At 37.7% G+C, this 7,396-nt stretch overlaps 1 long non-coding RNA gene across 1 annotated transcript in view; it reads left to right on the top strand.

Annotated features, from left to right (window-relative positions):
- Window positions 1-2,051: 2,051 nt before the first annotated feature.
- The window catches only part of LOC118764451, a 21,062-nt gene continuing 15,717 nt past the window's right edge, over window positions 2,052-7,396 (top strand). The window contains exon 1 of the long non-coding RNA XR_005000261.1: window positions 2,052-2,082. This is a non-coding gene — a long non-coding RNA (uncharacterized LOC118764451). The remainder of the gene's footprint in view (window positions 2,083-7,396) is intronic.

Raw genomic sequence — 7,396 nt, 5'->3', positions numbered from 1 at the left:
TGTGTCTATCTATCTATCTATCTATCTATCTATCTATCTATCTATCTTTATGTATGTATAAGTCTATCTATCTATCTATATTTATGTATGTATGTATGTATGTATGTATGTATGTATGTATGTGTCTATCTATCTATCTATCTATCTATCTATCTATCGACACACACGTGTGTTTGTGTGTGTGTGTGGGGGGGAATGAACATGGCCTAGTGGTGAAGGTGTTGCCCTAACGATCGTAACATCGTTGTTTCTAAACCTGGACCCGGCACTGACTAGTGTTCCTGAGCAAAACACTTCATCTCACGTTCATTTCAAATTGCGCTTCGATCACTTTGACACTTTGACACTGTACAAGTAATATCGATTTGATGGAGAGATTGCATTTAGTGTACAGTCATGCCTGCACTTCCCTTTAACAAATGCGCTAATGAAGGAATCTCTATATCTTGGTCATGCTAGAAAAATTAGCAAAATCTTCTTGAAGCCATACACATGTGTCTTAAAAATCGGGACACAATTTTCAGAATATAGTATATGATATATGAAAGAGCGGCGTAGTCATAAATTGAAAAACTTAGCTCTCTTAACTCTCTCCAATTACTGTCGAGATGGAACGTAGCTGTATAATGATTTATAAGGAATCCTCTCTGCATTGGTGCTGTAGAAATCATTAGTCTCAGATTTTGGTAGAAATTTGATAGAAATTTATTTCACTTTACTTTAATTCATTCAGCTGCAGAAATGACCTGCGACGTCTCTGGTGCCAAGCTGTGGAGACGAGGGGCTGGTATACATGGGCGATGTTCCCGCACATGTACCTCGATCGGTAACTTTCTAGGTGCAATCCCGTGGTCATTATTGACCGAATGGGGTCTTTTACTGTTATACACCACACACACACACACACACACACACACACACGCACACACACACACACAGACACACATACACATGTGTGTGTGTGTGTGTGTACGTATATTTTGTGTTAGCGCGGGAATGTTCATGGAGTCATACTACTTTCTAGAAATAGCAGTCAAATCTCGGTTAAATTTATTACCATAAAAATATAGATGTACATATTCAGTAATGTATTCCTAGATACACCTTTCCAGAAACAAAGCATTCGTTCATAATTCTACAAAAACAAAATTAAATCAGTGATAAGCAAGAACGATAAAAGGAACAAAAACATCACCATCAACAATAACAAGAGCAACGTATGGATATGACTTCGTATACATACATATATATAAATATGTATATATATATATATATATATATATATATATATATATATATATATGTTGTTGAATGTATTGGCATGAACAGATTCTGGGCGACTACAAATTCCTGACTACTGGATTTCTTCAATTCCGTCACGTGTCATCGAACTGAAGCCTGAACCAATGGCATGCAACGATCTTATCAAAGTTGGTCATTTTAAATGGTAGACATTTTATTATTCCCATATTATTTTTACGCAGGCGATATTATAGTTCAGGTCACAAATGAACGAGCGTATATAATGAAATTCACTTCATCGTAGAAAATGCAATAAAGTTTTGAGATTTTTCCAAAGAAACCTATTCTAAGCATAATATACTAAACATAACGGTAGGGCTATAATAAAGAACCATGAATAATCCTGAAGCAATCTTCCCAGTTCAGTGAAGTTAAAAGATTAACATCCATTGTGCACTGTAGGTAAATAAAATGTGGGCGGATTTGACGAGATATTAGAGAAATATTACCGAAATTCAGGCATAGAAATAATCGATGGATTCGTTTAATCACGAAAATAAATGGCTGCATGGCGAGCAAACCAATGAAGGAATTGATTAAAATGTTTAAGGGAATAAGGGTTTACAACCAATATAAATATCTATCCTGTGCATAGTACATTTCTTCGTTATCGCATATAATCTGAAAATAAAAATAATAGCAAACGTATTGGAAACGGGACGTACATTACAGTTGTTATTATTATTATTATTATTATTATTATTATTATTATTATATTATTATTATTATTGAAGGCGGTGTGCCGGAAGAATCGGTAGCATCCGGACGAAATGCTTAGCGGTATTTCGTCTGCCGCTACGTTCTGAGTTCAAATTCAGCCGAGGTCGACTTTGCCTTTCATCCTTTCGGGGTCGATTAAATAAGTACCAGTTACGCACTGGGGTTGATCTAATCGACTTAATCCGTTTGTCTATCCTTGCTTTTCATCTCTGTGTTTAGCTCCCTGTGGGTAGTAAAGAAATATGTATTTCGTCTGCCGCTACGTTCTGAGTTCAGATTCCTCCGAGGTCGACGTTGCCCTTTATAATTTCGGGGTTGATAAAATTAAGTACCCGTCAAGTACAGAGGTCGATATAATCGACTATTCCCTCCTCCAAAATTCAGGACTTGTGCCTAGAGTAGAAAGGATTATTATTATTATCATTGTTGTTGTTGTTGTTGTTTTTGTTATAAATATTTAAAGCGGCGAGCAGGCAAAAAGCTTAATGACATTTTGTCTAATTTATGTTCTCAGTACAAAATCCGCCGTGGTCGACATTGCCTTTCATTCTTCAAGGGCATTATAATAAGTACCAGTTGAACACTGAGGTCGATGTAACCGAATTAGTCCTTACCTGAGGTTTCTTGTTTCGTAGGTGCATGGCCTAGTGGTTATGGCAGTGCATTCTCGATGGTGAGATCGTGGTTTCAATTCCTAGACCGGGAAACACTTCATCCAGCGAAAAACTGCATCTGAGGTTGCTCTGTAAACACTTGGTCACCTGGTGGGAGGTACACCGTGTGTACCCGTTCATGCAACGTCGATTTGATGCAGAGAGGGAGATAATGAGCGGCACGAACATTTGATCACAATGAACAAATCATTTGTGCAGGACGACTGGCAAAACCTGAGCGCCCATACGTTGTGCTGAATGCGAGAGTCCCATTACCAGCACCACCATCCTACTTTTAATAACTGTCTGGTAGATTAGCCTGGATCGTTCTGCCGGTATTGACTGGAAAGTCCCAGAGGGTAGTGACATTTTTACCTTCCTCATTTGACTCAGTATGATGATGAAGCCTGGAGAGTTAATTTTTTATTAATCTGGAGAGTTAATTTTGTATTGTTTACAGATTTTCCAATGTGAATAGTGTCCTACATTATTTTTGTATTCGTTTGGTGTTAGCACAGGACATTCCGGGATGGCATGGTCTATATTGTTTCATCAAATACATCACAAAATCTGCATTTAGGTCCAGAATTGTTTTGAAGGATGTTAGCCTGGTATCTTTTGGTAACCAAGCTTTGATCATGTGCCGCCAATACCAAACCTTCAGTCTCTGCTTTCAATCCTGATCTACTCAGCCACTGATGGCTTGTTGCTTGGTCTACATCAGCACTTCGTTTTCAAACCATATACTGTCCATGCAGAGGCTTCTGGCGCTACCAATTCTCAGTTTGTTTCTACCCCTTCTTTTTACTGTTTGTTTGACCTGTTTTGCTTTTTTCTTGGCTGTGGTTTCAGGTTCTTCACCTATTCAGGGTTAATGCCAAGTTCCCTTGTGAATTTGAAAGCCTTCTTGACAATAAAATGTGATTGTTTGCTGCTTTCGTATTTGCACACAAGCCGCAACATCCAGTCATTGTTACTAGATAGCACAGTTCTACGTGCATCATTCCTCCTCCCCCATTACTTCTAAATAGGTACAGATCCTCAACGTCCGCATTTGGGTGGTGCATTTTCTTAGATGTTGTCTTACTGTCCAATAATGATAATAACAAAAACAACAACAACAACAACAGCAATAATAATAATAATAATAATAATAATATAATAATAATAATGATGATGATGAGGATGATGATTATGAATATGTGCTGATGATGATGATAGTTGTGATGAATGTGATGATGATGATGATGATGATGGTCGTGGTGATGATGATCATGATGATTATGAGATGAAGAAAAATGATAGCAATAACAACAACAACACTAATAATGATAATTAAGATGATGGTGATGATGATGATGATGATGATGATGATGATGATGATGATGATGATGATGATTATGATGAGGATGATGATGATGATGATGAAGATGAAGATGAATCTACCCATGTTGTATCGTAAGAAGATTAGGCAAATGTTGAAAGAAAATAATCTCTAGCTTTTTGAAGGATAGATATTTTTAGCTATGTTTGAACAGTATTCCAATGGGAAAAAGCTCTGATTAAATTGAATATATGAAACGTTCACCAAGAGCATTCGGGAGAAATATCAAAAGCAAGTAAAGAATCTGCGCAATTTAAATCAGTATATCTACCCTAAGAAACCTCTTTCCAAATAAACCTCTTTCCAAATATCATTATACCCGGAATGAAACAAATGGGCGCAGCTGTTTGGACACTGCAGAAATGGCGCAGTTGTATTGGCATGTAGGCTCTTTTGGTGACGGTACATTTTTAATGCAGGATGCAACCACACATATACTCTCACACATAGACACATACATACGCAGATACACACGTGCGAAGGGATATACCGAAACAGGAATATACGCAAGTATATACGCAGGATCGGAGGCAAATAGTCTAGTGGTTAGGACAGCGGACTCACGGTCGAGGGATCGCGGGTTCGAATCTCAGACCGGGCGATATGTGTGTTTATGAGCGAAACACCTAAGCTCCACGCAGCTCCGACAGAAGGTAGTGGCGAAGCTCTGCTGAATCTTTCGCCACAACTTCCTCTCACTCTTTCCTCCTGCATCTTGCAGCTCACCTGCGACGGACCGACGTCTCGTCCAGGTGGGGAGCCTATACGCCTAGGAAACCGGAAAACCGGCCCTTATGAGCCAGGCTTGGCTCGAGAAGGAACAAACAATATACGCAAGATTATTGCAAGAATATATGTAAATAGATAGAGATAATACGGCGCAGGAATACAGACAAACATACGCAGGAATATACGCAAACAGATATACATAATGAGAGAGAGAGAGAGAGGAGAGAGAGAGAGAGAGAGAGGAGAGAGAGAGAGAGAGAGAAGTAGAGAAGTTAATTTTAGCAGAGGGCCAACCAATTTGGAGCAATGCCAGTCCTCAAATGGCACTTATTTTATTGACCCCGAAAGAAAGAAAGGCAAAGCCGACAGCATTTGGACTCAGAACGCACACAACCGGAAAATTGCCACTGTTTATTTTATCCGACGCGCTAAAGATTGTATCTGCTCGCTGCCGAAACAAAACGTTACCTATAGTTTATTATCGAACTTAGGTAAAGAAATAAAGTTTCCGTAAATAAAATCTACAGAGAAACAAATTAACCAGAAACTAAATGCAAAGACAATTGGGCCCTCGATGATTGTGACTGCGTTACTTAATGTACACCAGTAATAATATAACCAGCAAGAATTCTCAACAAACTTTCAAATTAGTGCCAATACGTAATCTCCAAACAAATCTATTTGCAAATTTGCCAAAATTAGTGACGAGTGCGCCGATTTATGCAAAATCGAACAGAATTTGTAAATATTACGTATCCGCTGGGTACAATTTTAGTACGACAGAGGTTATGGTGTATTTAATGTCAGCGCAACTTCTTGACCAATGAAATACAGTTTCGATTTCAAATCTCGATTGACGTGACTTCATTTATAATATAAATAGACGTGGGGGTTGATTTGGTCACATTTCCGGTTATATTATTAAATTATTATTAAAGACAATAATTTATCCAACAGTGTTAATTATAGGTCTATACATTATAGTGTCAATCTTAATTAACAATATTCACTTGTTATTGTTCATTCCAGCTTATTTCTCATTGAATCGGCGTAAATATAATCGAATATCTGTAAACAACAATTAAAAAAGAACAAAAAGAAGACAATGATACGCTGCCTGAGCATTAAGGCTGTAATAATTAACAATGACATCGAAGTACTGTTATTGATATTTTCACTAATTATCTAAAATTGAGATTTCAATTCCTTCGTTTTCATATTCAGTATATTTTCTGTTTAGTTTTTCTGGGTTTTTTTTCTCTTGCTTTTTGTTTTTTGCTTTCATAATTATCTAAAATTGTGTTTACAATTCTAAACAAAATCTACAAATAAAATGTGTTACTGCGGTTAATTTAATACTTTATCTGTGATATCAGCTAGTGAGGGAACAAGATAACTTTCGAGGCAACCTAAATACAAATTAACTTTAAACGTCATGTTTAATTAGTAAATATGCATTTTTTTTGTAGCGAAAATTACTCTGACTTTGATCTCAATGTATTTTGGAACAGTAATAAAAACGTGACATCATAGACTTGTAAAACTACGCTTTTTTTTTTCTCATTCGTCTTTTTTTTTTTTCACTGGGGTTACAGCCCCAAAGTGGTGGCATCATTAGAGCTTTTAAGGGTTGCATTTTATGTAAAAATCTCGCTAACCGAATCAACATTACTACAAGGTTGAACTGTTTGTGATGGATTAACGGTTCTTTTTTTGTATTCCTGATGGGAATATTTGACTTTCAAATTAACCCTTTGATTTCTAAACAGGTATCATGTTTGCTGAGCAAAAGCTGAAGAGCTATGCTTAAAAAATAGCTGTTTCCAGATCCTAATCCGAGATTCAAATGTCACTATGAACAGCTGCTTCGTGAGAATGCACTATGATGATAGACTTAATTACGAGGGTTATACAGAAAGCAATCTACACGTAGGTATATCTCATTTAAGAACTGATATAGGTCGTTCAAACTTAAGAGTAATGCTTAAAGAAAGTGGCTTCTAGATTGTAATTCCAGATTCAAATGATATCATGAAGGTTGCTTGAAGAGATACACCATGTGATAGGCAGTGTTACGAGGGTTCTAACGAAAGGAGAGTATATCTAAGTTTTAATATCTAATATAGGTCATTCATATTGCACATGCTGGTAGAATATCTCTTTCTCTGCTGGTAGTCAACCAGAATCTACCTACAAAGTCTGTGTTCTCAGAGATGAGAGCGAATGTGACTCCGCAGTTCAAAGCTAGAAGAAGACAGGTACCCAAGCACACAGGTACCCAGAGATGTCTGTTGACTTGATTGAAGCAGTCGTTGCCCTGTGATGTCTTTCTCTGCCAGCATCGATTCGCTGGTGTCCGTCCTCTTCGAAGCCATCTGCAGCTCGTGTGGTGAGAGTCATCCACAATAATCTGTTTACGGTAGAGGCTTCCAGTTCGCGTGAACTAATGCGGCTCCATTCGAAGTTGCTTTTACCTCAGTTTAGGTTTTCTTTCTTTGCGTGAGTCCTGCATGAGTTCGCCTTAGAATAGCTGTCCGGTTACACGCTTGTCAAGCGGCTAACTGGCAGAATCGTTAGCACGCTGGGTGAAATGCTTAGGAGTACTTCA

This window comes from Octopus sinensis, linkage group LG8 (genome assembly GCF_006345805.1).
Source record: "Octopus sinensis linkage group LG8, ASM634580v1, whole genome shotgun sequence".
Taxonomy (NCBI): Eukaryota; Metazoa; Mollusca; class Cephalopoda; order Octopoda; family Octopodidae; genus Octopus; species Octopus sinensis.
The sequence above is the reverse complement of the archived record's forward strand: the minus strand, read 5'-3'. Positions and strand labels throughout refer to the sequence as shown.